At 42.2% G+C, this 12,391-nt stretch overlaps 1 pseudogene; it reads right to left on the reverse strand.

Moving 5' to 3' along the window:
• Window positions 1-6,670: 6,670 nt before the first annotated feature.
• LOC115328266 lies at window positions 6,671-7,303 on the reverse strand (annotated as a pseudogene).
• Window positions 7,304-12,391: the final 5,088 nt, after the last annotated feature.

Genomic DNA, 12,391 nt, shown 5'->3' on the forward strand with positions numbered 1-12,391 from the left:
ATGTCGTCTTAAATTATATGGGCTATCATTCGCGTGGTACTTAGCATGGAACACCAATTTATCGATCTGAAATTGCCGCCAAATTTCAAGTGATAGTTTGTATTTATGGAGATTTCTTACGTTGAGTATTTGATATGTCCTAAAATATGGTGTTGCACTTTTAACAAGTTGTACGTTACCAATTGCTCGCTACGCTCGCTTTTGCATGAATACAATATAGACGCTTTACAGCAGGTGTGCATGGGCGCCGCTATAACTGACCTTCAGTTTTTGTTCCCTCTTATTCCGTTTGCTTCACTTCATCATTACCCCAGCAGGAGAGGTTATTGCCATTTTAAGTGTTACTATGTCCTTCTCCTTAGCACAGGCCCCTGTGGAGACTCGTCAACGCCCGCTTCAGTGGCTCGGCATCTCGGTAAGACAAGAGAAAGGCGGCTATGGCGGCTCAATCTAGCGCATGTGTAAAGCGTCTATTGTCTAGATTTGTTTGGGATGTCGTTGACCACACTAAAAGGCAGTAGCTTATGCGGGATTGCACAAGGGTGAAATAAATTTGACGTTTCACTTTTGTTGGAAGATAATATTTTAATCTATTTAAGACACCAACGACTCGACAAAGAATGGTTCTTAAAAAATCGATATGTGGCGTCCATGATAGGTTTTCATAGAATAAAACCCCTAAGAATCGAATGGTTGAAGATGGTTGAATATAAGAGTCCTGGAATTTTAATTTCAAATTGGAAGGTGGTATCATTCCTTTGGGTCAAAACAGAAAGTACTTTGTCTTTTCTATGTTTAAATAAAGTTTATTAGATCTAAGCCATAAGTCTAATCCCCGCAACCACTGTTTAGCATTTCCAAAGAGGTATTTGATGTCCGAGCCAGAAAACAAAATATTTGCGTCATCTGCATATAGGACTATATTTGAACTGCCATGTATGTTTACAATGTCGTTAATATATAACAAAAATAATATAGGACCAAAAATAGACCCCTGAGGAACCCCATACTTTATGTACTGAACGTCGGACTTTACTCCATTTACTACTGTATATTGCGTTCTAGTAGTGAGGTAACGTTTAAACAGTAATAAGGAAATACCGCGTATTCCACACAACGGAAGTTTCTGTAAAAGTATGTCACGCTCTACGCAATCAAAATCCTTCTTGAGATCGAGAAATATACCAAGCGTGTATATTTTTTTGTTTTATGTTCTCGAGAATTTGTTCTTTAATTCTAAGAAGTGCAACTTCTGGCGATTTATTTCTCTGAAAACCAAATTGTTATTTACTAAAATGTTATTGAAAGTAAAAACAACTCAACAAGTCTTTTATTTATAATATGTTCGGCTATCTTTGCAAAGACTGAAAGTACAAAAATAGGTTGTTTAAGTCACTAACTGGGCCACCTTTGTGTGTAACCGTCAGACGTGCATGCTTCATTTTGTCTGGGAAGACACCCGTAGATAACATGAGGTTACAAACTTGCGCGAGTGGAATACTGACTGTTTCGCAAACGGCTTTTAACGGTTTTGATTTAATGTCGTCTGCCCCGGAGGCGCAATCATTTTCAATGCTAGAATTAACTTCACTATTTCACATTGGTCTGTCGGATATAGAAAGAGAAAATTAAGGCAGTTTATCGAAATCAACTGCTCGCATGGTATTTCTACACAGTTATTTAAAGGAGCGCCAACAGCCACAAAATGCGCATTGAACAGATTTGCTATCTGTTGATCCGTCAGCACGTCATTGTAGAATTGAACGTTTTTCTTGTCGAGGTATTTTTAGAAATGATCTCGTTTACTGTTTGCCATATCATGCGGGGATCTCCCATAACCTCTGAAAATTTGTTCATACAATATTCGCATTTTGCTTTTTTAATATTGGAGTTTATTTTATTTCGGACTTTCTTAGATATGCAAAGGACCCTTTCTCTTCTCGTTTTTAGAAATATTTGAAATAGCTTGTTGCGGTTTTTAATTCTTGTATAAAATTCATGAGATATCCATGGTTTTCGAGTTTTCTTATGCTTTTTACGTGTCTTTAGGGGAAAAGAGTAGGGATGCCGCGAACTTTTTTCGAATCGAAGTTTTGATGATTGAATCAAGCGGGTCGAAAGGTTCGAAAGATTTCGAATTTTCGAACTTTCCATATTGAAAAAATCGACGGAAGTCGAATTTTCGACCTTATTAAACTAAGAAGTTCGAAGCTTTTCAAAATTTCCGAAATTATTACGCTGCAAAATTCGATGCTTGTCAAACTTTCAAACTTGAAGACTAAAAAATTCGATGATTTTCGACCTTTCGATTTTTCTTGCACTAAAAGTTCGAAGCTTTTCGAACTTCCGCACTTCCTACGCTAAGAAATTCGATGATGTTCGAACTTTCGAACTCATTAATCTAAAGAATTTGAAAATTGTCGAACTCTCGATTCCTGAAAAGTCAAGAGTTCGACGAACTTATCGAACATTTAGGGTAAAAGGTCGAAGTTCGTCGAACTTCGAAAGACCGGCGGGTGGTTTCATTTGGATTCAAGCAGTGAGGTACATCCGTAACTTTTTTTTCGCAATTTTACATGGGGTGCCGCATTCCTTGCGAAAGAGAATGCCGTTTATTTCCATCATCTGGCATGCTTGGCTTTAGAAAAATAGATTCCGGAAGGAGCGAGGAAGGACGACGGGTTTTTGACAATTGTCGTTTGTGCCGTATTTGAAGCGCGCTATAGCCGAAGCTTAAACTTTTTAAGAATGATCTATATATAGCCTAGGTGAGTCCCATCTTAAGATATGATTATTGTTGTTCAAGACGAGTTTCGAATAAATATCCAAACATGTACCTACGGACAATTATGCCTTAAACTTCGTAATTATTTTCGCCTACATTGTTTGGGGTATCGCATTTAAATTAACACCAGAGACAGTACATATCATTACCATGTGCAAAATACAAAATAATGTATTTATTGTTCTTTTCATGTTGAGGAATAAATTAACTCATGGGAGAAAATTTCTAAAAATGTTCAAGTTCAGCGCGTCATAATTTTTTTTTCTTTCTCATTTCAGGTTCTTGGGACGCGTTTCTTTTGGCCTGTACACATTTTGGTAGGAGAAACTTGTTTCATAGTTCTGGGCCTCTGAATATACAAGAATGCAACACTTCCGACGGGTTCTTGCTCGTTTTTTTTTTTCCTCTCCAGCTTTTTATTTTTGCATTTATTGTTATGTTTATTTATTGATTATTTTTTACCAATGGCACAGTTATTTAGGTAGAAAAGACATAGCTTTGAACTTTCGAGCCACCGAGCATGTGACGAGTAGTGCCTAGTGGCGAATTCACTGGTCGTTTTGGGGCGCTCCGGGATCGACTTTTGTGGAGCGAGCCTATTTCAGTGGGCGATCGGGATCGAGACCGACGTGTTTCACTGGTCGTTTTGGATTAGCTCTGCTCCAGATCTCGATCTGGATCCGAGAAAAGTCGCTCCAACGATTGCGGAGGATTCAACCTGAAGCTAGCCGGGCCAGCCCTCGGCGCACACACGTGACTTCCTTTCTCGTGGGGCATCTCGCCTGATCTCGCCCATCTCGCCTGAGAAGAAGCACGTCGCGGGCTGGGCTCCTAGATTGTCTCGACATCAGAAGAATTCGTAATGGCCGCTTGCTTACCCCTTGGCTCTACAGCCGGTTCGTTTTGCAGGAAGGGGAAGAAAGGTATTTGCCGCGCTTCGGGCGTTCCCGCAATCTTTGCTAGAAGCGCCTGAGCCATTCCTGCCGCTCGTGCGTCGAACACGTGTTAGCGCCGCGATAGCGAAAACGTCTTCGAAACGACCGCGGCGGCCGCGGAAAGGGGATTCCCGGGCATTTGAATGACGGGAAGGCATCCGCCGATCCCGGAGCAGTGGTCATGTTCCACATGGAATCCGTAGACGGAGCGAACCCGTTCGGATCGTGTGCTCGAGTCCGCATCTGGTCAACTGATCCCGGCGCGCTCCAAAACGCCCTGTGGAATTCGCCATAAAGGCCTGTTCACACATGCAGCGGAGCGCTACAAGCATAGCGCTGACCTCGTGCTAAGCACGTACCGACGGGAGCGTTCCCCAGCTTTGTATCGCACCGTCAAAACTGTTGCTCATGGCATACAATAAGTACTTGACGGCACGTGAGCAGCGTTACATCAGCGCTTCGCTGCATGTGAATACCGGACTTAAACATCTACGCGATCTTTTATGCAGTGAAGAGCGACAGTAGCTATACATATGCATAAATAATTTCAGATTAAAATAAGCTCGACCACGCCCTCTTTCCCCGTATTGTTTTTTTTAACAGTTCGAAATATCTGAGAGGGGAGGGGGGGGAAGGGAGAGACTGCCCCCCCCCCCCCCCCCCCTCCTCTTCGGACGCCACTGGTATGGCAGAACCAACGGTAGAACGATCCTCGACCTCCAGTTGCGTCAGCTTCTGTGCTTTTTGCCCGGCGTTTCTTCCGCCCCCCCCCCCCCCCCCCCCCCCCAAAAAAAAAAAAAAAAAAAAAAGAAACCTTCAAAGCAATTACAAACAAAAAAACTGTCAAGGTGCAGGCGAGCTGGTGTATGTTGATCATGATGCAAAATCCTGAGAGTGAAAATGAAATTCGCAAGAAATAGTGTAAGAAGAAAGAAAAAAGGGGACAGGACAACGTCTCAAACTCAGCTGAGTTGAGGTTGAGACGTCCTGAGTTGAGTTTTTAGCTGAGTTGAGTTTGAGACGTTGTCCTGTCCCCTTTTTTCTGTCTTCTTGCACTTTTTCTTTCAAATTTCATTCCCAGTCTCAGGATTTTGCATCATGTACAAACTAAACTTCTATATGCCAGCGTCACTCGGGCGGCGTTCGATCGGATTACTACCAGCGTGCAAGGAGGTAGGGGGGCAGTTTGCCAGATCACTTCAAGGTTTTTCTGAACCTCAACCACCTGCCTGCCCCTGGCCGTTTCGAACTGGATGAGTATCGTTAAACAGTGCGTTCGTGTGATCACTATACTTCGTAATGCACGTTAATGACCACCCCGGGATTGCGGTCACAATTACTGATCTATTGTTACACGTCACTGCACTGGCAAATATTCCAGCACATCCGGGGCACTCGTCGTCTCATTTAATTGCCTGACCAACTTCGCGCAGTCTAAATATCACACCCGAACTTTTCTAAACCTGATTTCGTGAAAACCAGTGAGGCGTGAAAACGTTATTTGAAACTGAAACTGTGGCGGAACATGAAAACCGGACTTCGAACTTTGCGCCCTTGGACTTAAAAAAAATAAAAAAACCTTGGGGTTTTTTGTTGTTTTTTTCGAATTTAGCTTTAAAGGAGAATCGAAACCTTCGACCTTTTCGAACTTTATGTAGAAAGAAATTCGAAATCTTCGAATTGATCGAACTTTATGTCTTTAGAAATTCTAAACATTCGAACTTTTCGATTTAAGATTCAAAGAAATTCGAAACATTCGAATCTCTTGAATTTCAAATTAGGGAAGTTAAAAATCTTTGAATTTATCGAACCTAAAGTAAACAGATATTCGAAACAATCGAACCCGAACTTTTAGAAACCGTGAAAGCTTCGAACTTTTCGATTCGAAACCCCACGATTTTCGGAAAGTTGCGAATTTTTCGAATTCGAACCTCCCTACGGTCGAAAATATCGAACTTTTTGAAATCGAACATTCGTTCGGTTCGAAAATATCGAAACCTTTCGAATTCGAACCTAGGGTGGTTTGCGGCATCCCTAGAAAAGAGGTGTTACACGCGGACACAAAGCAGGATAAAAAAAATATTCATAGGCTGTGTTTGCATCATTTTCTCTCAAAACACTATCCGAATCTAGGAAGATCCATGAAATGCTGAATATTTCGTTCGGAATAGTCTCTAACCAGCTTTTTTTCTTTATTCCTGCGCAGCTGGTTAATAGGCATTAGACAGTATATTGGCAAATGATCTCTGATATCGCACGTTGATACACCTGATCTCAAATTCTCAATAGGAAGATTTGTAATAAAGAGGTCAAGGGTTGTCTCAGAAGTCGAGGTGATTCTAGTTGTTACGGCTATTGTGTTTGTGCAACCATAAGATTCAAATATCTTTTGAAAACGCAAATATGATACATTGTCCGCGAAAGCATTTATGTTAAAATCACCAAACAAGAACATCCTGTAACTTCAGTTCTATGCTCTGTTCAAGCAGCGTTTCTGAGAAATGCAGAAAATCATTTACGGATCCAGACGGAGGACGGTACAAGAGAGCAGACAAAATATCACAGCATTGAATCAAAATGCACTCAACGTTGTCGTCTATAATTTTGTATTCAGGAACTCTTTTGTATGATGCCTCTGAGCAAATATATATGGCAACATCACCACCAGCCTTTCTTAAGCGGCACGCAGACACACAGTCGTAACCAGCCAGCTGGACACGCTCATCAGATGTAAACCACGCCTAACTAAAACAGATTATCTCAAAACATTGATCTAACTCAGTTAAGAAACGATTTACCTCGTCGAAGTTTTTTTCGCAAGCTTCTTGCATTCAAACGAAAAAGTGAAGGATAGTGACCTTTCAAAGATGCGCTATCACGAGACATATAAGACATAAAAATAACAAAACCTCAGACGTTCTTTCGTACGAGTCACTTTAGACTGACAAGATCAATCCTCACCACGAATAACCACTGCTCGTTCACAGTTTTTTTTTCGGACTAGCACTTTCCCATTCGCATGCCAAACAAAAGCTTATCCTGATTTCTGCGCCCATTCCTTCGTCGTCGACAGGGGAGTGCGGGAGGGCCGAGTCATGTTTTCACAAATGTACACGTTGCCTTCTTTCTTAAGTGACTGCCTTTTTTGAAGCCAAGAATAGCGAAGCTCCTGACACGTAAAGCGAACGATAACACCTCGTGTTTCACCCGGTTTTGCTGGGAGTCTATGCAAAACTGCATTGTCACTTCGGTTTACAGGCGGAATATCCAGCTTTGTTGCCCATTCGTTCATCTTTCCCATCAGGTCTTCATTTTGTGTTTCTGGGATTCTATGAATTTCAATGTTTAGACGACGGCTCTGTCTTTCGAGGTTATCCAAATCTAACCGAAGCTGAGCGAGTTCGTTTGGAGAAGAAACTTTTTCCAGCAGGTGTACTCGTTTAGCGAGTTCTTTAGTGAACTTTTACTGCGCAAGAAAACGCCTTTGAAGGTCTTCAAACACGTCTGAAAGTACTTGTACAGATTTTTCGAGTCCACCGATGACACTGGGTAAGGTCATGAGAATATCGAGCTGAACGCTCATTTCCAGCAACAGTAAAGAGAAGTCGACTACCAATTTCTGCGTTTTTGTTTCTTCGTTAGTTTCTTTTTTTTTTTTTGCCTCCTACTCACCAGTCCACACTTCCAAGTTTTTCTAAAATCCCCAGGTTTTACTTGCAGTATTTCTTTGGTTTCATCAAAGCACTCACCAAGATGGAACATGAAATGACATTTAGAGCAGCGCATATACGATTCATTCTTAGGAATAGATAGCCGGCATGCGCAACAGCGCGTCGTGACAAAATGCGCAAAAAAAAAAAAGACAGGACACCTTAACGCAACGCACTTTGGCAGCAGCGGCCAGAGAGACTAATAGAAATAAAAAAAAGATGAGAAAGAAAAATTAACCAACCTGCAAAACACAGGAGCAGAAGTATGGGCTGACGTGTCGTCAGCTTGCTGCCACTCCTGCCAAATGCGAAGAAAATGCCCCTCAGCAACCGTAGGTGCCCACCGATGTCGCTGGCGTCGCTGATATCGCATATAGGGTTTATGTCGCCTGCGCGTTAAAAATATGCCCACGCGGGTCGGGGGGCGGTGCCCTTGGTATTCCTTGGGCGCCGCCGGCCAGTGTTTGCTCTACCCAGTGGCGACCGTTTAAGGGGGGGGGGGGGGGGGCAAAACACATGCCTTGCCCCCCACACTGAGAACTGAATGGGGGGGGGGGCAAGCGCCCCCCCCCCCCCCCCTCCCGGTTGGTACGCCCATGTCCCATTGTTTCGGTTTCCAGATTGAACTTCTTAGAGGAATGTAGGGTTGTGATTTGATAACCGTGAAAGCTATATGATCTCTTATACCCGTGCCACACGGTTAACTCGGATGCCATTCACAACTAATGACATTTGAACGATCGGCCAATCAGCGAGCGGCACTCCGAGCGTGGGGCGTTCCACGCGCGACAGATCGCGAGCCGATTCGTTGATCGCACGAATGTCATTCGTTGTAAATGGCATTCGAGTTGCCCGTGTGGCACTGATATTAGATGTCATAAAAGGGACAGTTGAGGCTTCTATCTCGCCACTACACCACGTGCAGTCGCAGAGAAAAACGGTAAAATAGAATAATACTAGAAAAAGCTTTTTGACGATTACGTTAAGTAGCTTAGCGATTTTAATGCCTTTGTCAAGTTTTGTCGTGAGACAGTTTTACTAAAGGCAAGGGCGCCAATGTCAGCACACGTGCGTTATTATAAATCTAAGGCAGGGTTATACACGCCTGTTAATATATATCTTTATTTTCAATCTTGAAAACTTGGAAACATAGCAAAAATAAACTGCTTACTTCGGAGAGTCGGGTAGCTAACAAAAATAAACTCAGATAAACCCCGAGTATTCGGTGAAAAAAAAAAAAAAAAAACTCCGAAAAACAGTTCCCGAATATCTAGAAAATAAATTCCGAAAACACGGAATCCTCGAGTGCTGAGTTACGCGATGACGTAATTGGGCCAAGTTTCGTTCCAAGCGCAATCCTCGGCGCCACAGATTTATTTGTATCATATTGTCACGACTGACGAGGTAACGAAACAAAGAATAACTGAGGAAGCTGAAACGCTTACTGGGGCGAACTTGTGCCCAAAACAAAAGGGCTACAGAAGATAACTGAGCGTTGCGGGCGTCGAAGTAGGCGTAAGAGCTGAATCGAACGGCTGGGGCGAGACTTACTCCGGCTTGCCACGCGGAGCACCTTTTCTAACCGCATGGGTTCCTAGAATACTCGGCCTAGAACATTCGTAACTCGATCAGACGAGAAAGTTCTCGAATTTGCGAGAACGCGAAGTAGAAAGAATAAATAGAGAGTTTTCGTAGACCGCGTTTCCCCCTCCGCTAAGCCCTCTGCAACGAAGCAGCCGCTACTGCGCCGGCGCGCCGATGGCGTTGACTGTAGAGTTTCGGCTAGCGTAGCTGGTTGCGGAAAGCGTTGGGGACAGCGAAAACGATCTACGAAAACTCCCTATTAAAAGAACATTCCGCTCCCTGGAATCGATCCGATATCCTCCGCGCGACAGCCAAGCACGGTAACCATTCAACCACGTAATCGTTCTTTTTTTTTTAATTGCGTGCTTTCGCAAAAAAAAAAAAAAAAAACTAAAATTCACACACAATGTTAAAATCATATACACGATGGATAGAACACGTGCATGAACTAACATTATTTTAAGTTCTCTAGTATATCCAGAGTTGGCATCCAGTCAGGCGGGTACTCTAAAGAGGAATAGGCAGATTTTAGTTGGCAGACAGACTTTATAAAATACAACCTTACTGGGCGCACGTCCACATCGGCATTCCTAACAGCCATTCCGATTCGCCATATTGCATGCAGGCCCAGGAGCATATGACAAGATCTGCCGTAATTTAGCCTTTTTTTTTTTTTTCACGGGAAGGAATTTAAATATTACGTGGTGTTAACGGAAAATCTTTTTTAATAGTATGCTGGAGCAAGTCCAAGAACAGTAAAGCGTCCCATCAGTCTAGCAATACATGTTCAATAGTTTCCGGCATTTTACACAGACAAAAAAAGAAAAAAATCAATACCCCAACAAAAATATTTCTTTGGTCAAGCCACGTTTTTACAGGAAGGCATTTTGTGTGTAACTTAAAAGAAAAAAAAATCTTTTTATGCACGGTGCGATGGACGTCTTTTGGACTCTAGACAAATCTTGCCTATACCTGCATGAAACAGGGCGCGGTACACAGGCATAGGATATCAAGCGTTAAACGCTTTGCATTAATGACTTCACGAGGGAAACTATCAATCCTGCGTTGCTCGCGGCAACACGAAGAAACAACAAACATAGGTAGGTGCTCTGGCAGTCTGTTCTGAATTACAGCACGAAGGAAGGGGTTGGGTTGCTCTCTAAGAAACATAAAACGTGAAGCAACTTTCTTTTGCAAACACACGAAACAACAACAGTCCCCCCTTAAAAACGCGAAAAAACAAATTATCACGACGCACACTTTCGCATCCAGACTGCTAGATAAACACAGCAAAAACACGGTGCAACTTCTGTACGTTTAATCTAGAGCACGCCAAAACCTGAAGAACATACCAAAATTTCGCAAGTAAAAAAATATTGCACAAAGTCGCGCGCATGAAAAATGGACATATTCCACCCTTTCCATTTACTAGTCCTCTCGCGTGTTTCCTCAACTACCGAAGTCCAATACTCGTTGGAGTTTTTGTAATGCTGCAGTGGGACACCCAAATACCTGGTCAGAGCCAACGTAAAATTTATGACGTGATGCCATGATCCATGCCGAATGCCACAACACTTCTATTAATTGATAGCCGCGCCAGTCACGTCGAAGTATAGTCCTTCACCTCGCGTGCTGCCTCGACAATACTTGTCTTATCCTTTCAAAATAGAGCAACATTATCTGCGTAAGCGAGCACTTTGGTTTCTGTATTTTGGAGTGAAAAATCTCTAAGGAGACTTACTTATTACGCTTCTGCAAAAGGGCTCCAAAGAAATGCTAAATAGCAATGGCGACAACGGACGTCCTTGTTTGACTGATGACTCGACACTAATGCACTCTGCCGGTTTGCCGTTAAGAACGAGCTGTGTAGTACATCCATTGTGTACCATTTGAACAAAATTAAGAATAATTTTACCGACTCCAACATGTTCCAGTCTTTGATATAGTATACATGATGTTGCACACGATAAAAAGTTTTTTCCAGATCCATCTGGAGTATGGCTATACCTGATCTAGTTCCTCAACGCACAATTATGATATACTTCTTGCATGTGTGAACATTTGACAAAATGAACCGTCCTATAATACCACAGGTTTAATACTCTCCTACTATTTCACCAATAACAGTTTGTAATCGCAGAGCTCAGACTTTCATTAATGCTTTGTAGTCGACGTTCGCTAATGCTATCGGCCGATAGTTTCGGATGTTTCTTAACTTTTGCTCGTCGTCTTCTTCGGGTATCAGTACAGTGTGCGTGTTCAGAAAAGGAGGCGGCAACATTTTTGTTTCCTACGCCTAAATTATTACAGCATAAAGATGACCAGCTACGAGGTGTTTATATTTTTTGTAAAAGCCGGCAGTGAGCCCATTAGGCCCCGGAGATTCTTTTTTTGTCGCCGGTTCGTGAATCGCTCGCTCGAAATCGGCCACACTTATAGGCTGTTCAAGCCATTCCTTTATCTCGTCACTGAAGCGTGGCATTACCGCGAGATACTCTTCAAGTCGTGGGTCACAGCCGTGATCCTGCCGCCGGAAGAGATTACTCTAGTAATCAGTAAATGTTTTTTCTATGGCTTCGGGACGCCTACTCAGCACGCCGTCGAGTTCTATTTAAAACATGTTTTTCTTCTTTACGTATTGTGCTTCTGCACTTAATAATGCCCGTTTGGTTGGCTGCTCGCCTAGAATGTATTTTTCAGCTCGGGCTCGAACAAGGGCTTTGTTATGTATTTCTGCTTCTATTACGGCAATTTTATTTTTAGCTGTCTTAAGCTGATCCGCAAACCTTCTTGGATTTTCGCATTCAAGTTTACACAACCTTTGAAGGTCTGTGAGAAGCAGATTTTCCTCGGCTTTTTGTTCCAGTGTGCAAGTGTGCTGGGGCGGTTCAAGGCACATAATTTGAATTCACATTTAAACGGTTCCCATCTTTCACTTGCGGTGCCATTTTCATTATTCATTTCGCTGAACAATAAGTCGATGTTCTCATTGGAGGGTCTAATGAGAACATCGAATGAGAACTAAAAACATGTTGAGTTATTTTATTGAGAAAGACGACATCTCTCCAAAGTAAGGTACTTTGGAGAGTTATGTCTTCTTTCTCAATAAAATAACTCAGTATGTTTTTAATAGAAATGAATGCCAAAATACCGTATCACAGGGTACCCAAATTTTGAAGAAAAGAAATCGAAGGTGGTGTTTTTTTGTTTTTTTTTAATTTGCATCGAAATTTTTTGTTGTTTGATTTTTTCCATACGTTTGCCTAAATATATCACGGCGATCGCATCACTCAGGTACCTAATATATATTTTAAATAATAGTCAGATATATGTATAATACCATTCAAAAAGTATATGATGGTGATTAAATTATTTCA

Source organism: Ixodes scapularis, unplaced genomic scaffold, assembly GCF_016920785.2.
Source record: "Ixodes scapularis isolate PalLabHiFi unplaced genomic scaffold, ASM1692078v2 PGA_scaffold8__174_contigs__length_109621045, whole genome shotgun sequence".
In the NCBI taxonomy this organism is placed as follows: Eukaryota; Metazoa; Arthropoda; class Arachnida; order Ixodida; family Ixodidae; genus Ixodes; species Ixodes scapularis.